Here is a 3,144-nt window from a genome sequence, read left to right as displayed (position 1 = left end):
TAGCCATAAACTTGAGTTTAAACTCAAATTTTACAAAAGAACATGAATTTAAATAAAGCTGTATAATTCAAATTTTTTATACGTTTTGTCGCAAAAACAACCTTTCTCTCCCTCCCTACCGACCCCATTCTCTCTACCCCCACCCCTTCCCTCTGTCCTCCCGTCCCTCTCTCCGACCACCGCCGTCGTTGCCGTCGCGTGAGGAGCCCGTCGTTGTGTGCCGTTCTCGTTCTCGTACGCTTTTGACATCGTCGTCGCTCGGGGAAACATCGGCATCGCGAGATCTCTTCCTTTCAACCTCAGCGAATCTCGGCTGTCAAGTCTCCCTCTTCATGCCCCGCCTCTATCTCTCTCCAGCGACGGCTCTATACTTTCATGAATTTCAGCGCGACGTCGCTGGATATGCCGCTCGTGAACGGGAATGGAGCTCGGCTACCTCGACGGTGATCTGCAACGGCGCCAGATCTCCGTGGAACTATCGATCTGGTCGATCATGTCGAGTCGCGATGCTGCCATAGATGGATCTCGGCGAGTTCGAGATCTTGAGATCATATATGTTCGTCGCGAAGCTTCACCTTTTTCAGTGATGCAGTTTTCCTTTTCAAATCTGAGATCATGTACGTTCTATTTCTTAGTCGTCTCTCGCAGCCGTAGATGCAGTGTCTCCGGTGATTTCTGTATAGATGTGGACGATCTGGTGCTAATTTGTGCATTTTTTCGTGCTGTAGTGCTTCGTCAGTGTAATAAAGGCGTCAAAGCGCATATTGAAGGAGCTCAAGGACTTGCAGAAGTATCCTCCTACGTCTTGCAGTGCAGGTTTTCTCTTTTGACCTTTATTATTCTCAAGTGTTACAGAGAAACTCAGTGTGTGTATTTTTTTTTTGGCGGAAAAATTGGAGCTTTAGCACAATAAATTTACTATAGTATATAATAAAATTATAATATCATATTATTAAAATAATTATAATATTATTATAATATCATATTATATGATAAAATAATAATATTAGAATTATTAATATAATTATGATATTATTTGTTATAATATAACTATTATATTATATTATATTATATTACGAGTTTGAATTTTAGTTTGGAAAGATTGTAAATTTTAAATTTCATTAAGGGTATTATTGGTATTATGAAAATTTCATTAATTGTACTATGTTGATTTCTGCACAATTTAAAAGTTAAAGTTGTCTTTAGGCTGTTTCTGATTTTAGTTGTAGATTCTTAACAAATTCTTCAAAAAACACTTTTAAGAAGATTTACTAAACACTAAAATTAGTTTCTGCTACAAGCAGAAGCTGATTTTAGGAGGAAAAAGTAAAACCAAATAAGCCTTAGTCTCGTTTTATGCTAATAGAAGAGTTATTCATGTCACTGTTTAGTATTGTTCGGTGTTGAACCTGAGCTTTTCTGATGAATTGCAAGGGAGATATGTCATACTGAAATTGAGATTTTTCCTGATGATTAGATGATTTTTTTTTTAATTGTATGTGAGGTTTTATTATTTATTTATTTATTTTCTTTTGTTGGTTGTAATTGCATTGTAATTGTAGGTCCTTGAGGACATGTTCCACTAGCAAGCAACTATAATGGGGCCTTCTGATAGCCCATATGCGGGAGGCATATTTCTAGTTTCAATTCATTTTCCTCCGGATTATCCCTTTAAGCCCCCAGGGGTTTGTCTTCACCTTTTTCCATTTTTCTTATGTTTGCCTGTTAGGTGCTGCTGCCCTAGTCTTTTAGTGCAAGTCATAAAAATATCATATGTAGCAAGGGTGTTGGTTTTGTGATTGAATGACTGACGGGTGACTTTGCCATCGATTTAGGTTGCACTTGTTTTTGCCATCCTTTCTTAATTGTTCTGAAAGTTTTTGAACGCTTGACAAGCTTAGTAGCCTAATCTTTTTGCCGGATGATTAAACTGATGTCTGCAATTTAGCCCTTTTCACTTCAATGTTGTTATATGACTTGTGCCATTGCCATCGGGCAGAAAGACACCACTGTATTTTGATTTTGATTTACCCAGAAATCTGATAGTAGACGTCAGGCACTGGTAAATACCATATTTATCTAAAAATATAGTATTTACCAAAAAATATTGTGTTTACCTGAAACTATGACCATCCTAAATTTTTCTTTTTTTGATTGAAACTATGGTTGTAACTCTATTTACGGATAATGAAATTTATCAATCGTCGATTGGTGACTAGCCATCATATTTTTAAAGATTATTTTCAAAAATGCCTTATAAAATTTTAGACATGTCTTAAATTTTTTAGGCTTAGGGTTAGAATGAGCCAACACTCTCTTTTAGGACAGGTCCAAACTGAGCAACTTAAACTTATATCTTTAATTTAAACTCACCAAAAGCACGAAAAAATTTCAAAGCAGTCTAATTTGAAACACCAAAAACAAAACAAAAAAAAAAAGAAAAATATAAGCAAACCCACAAATAGATCCAAACACCGAACGGTCCAATTCTACCTTTTTGTTTGATGAGATAACTGCAAATGGAAATGCTTTAGAATAGGGACAAAAATATAGTCGTTCGTTAGTCTTGTTCGAAGTTCAATATTTCTTTTTCTTTGATTAAAATGGATTTCAACGAGAAAAATGATGATGAAGGGGCTTGAAACTCTGCGTAGAAATTAGAAAAGTCTAAGCCCCATTTATTTTATCGATTCAAGTTTAGAATTTAAATTTTATTACAGTAAAATTTTTTTAAAAACAATCACGTCTGAGTTTGTCAAACACCGTTTTAAAATTATTATCATTTTTTCTTTCTCAAAAAACATAAAAAATAAAAACAAGAATAATTCCAAATACGATATTAGATTTCTCTGTTTACGTTTTCGATCTCCTTTGGGGCTTATTCTGAGCCGCTTCTTTTGCTTTCTTTTGTGGAAAATTTTGGATTTCTCTTTATATGTTCTGAATCTTTTGGCTCTTTTTGTGTGATTTGGGCGGAAATTTTAGGAATTTATTTCTTTTTCCTCTTCATCCCTTCCGTTGGTTCGATTTGTGATTTTTTTTTATGTTTCCCCTGTTTTTCTTTGTTTTTTTTTGCCTTTTTTTTTGTTGATGGGTCCTTCATTCCTTTTTCGTTGCTGCTGTGATAGCTTGGCTTATCATTTT

At 34.9% G+C, this 3,144-nt stretch overlaps 1 pseudogene; it reads left to right on the top strand.

The window, feature by feature from the left end:
- Positions 1-421: 421 nt before the first annotated feature.
- Positions 422-1,865, top strand: LOC21388766 (annotated as a pseudogene).
- The last annotated feature ends 1,279 nt before the right edge of the window (positions 1,866-3,144 follow it).

This window comes from Morus notabilis, unplaced genomic scaffold, assembly GCF_000414095.1.
Source record: "Morus notabilis unplaced genomic scaffold, ASM41409v2 Scaffold890, whole genome shotgun sequence".
NCBI classification, from domain to species: domain Eukaryota; kingdom Viridiplantae; phylum Streptophyta; class Magnoliopsida; order Rosales; family Moraceae; genus Morus; species Morus notabilis.
The sequence above is the reverse complement of the archived record's forward strand: the minus strand, read 5'-3'. Positions and strand labels throughout refer to the sequence as shown.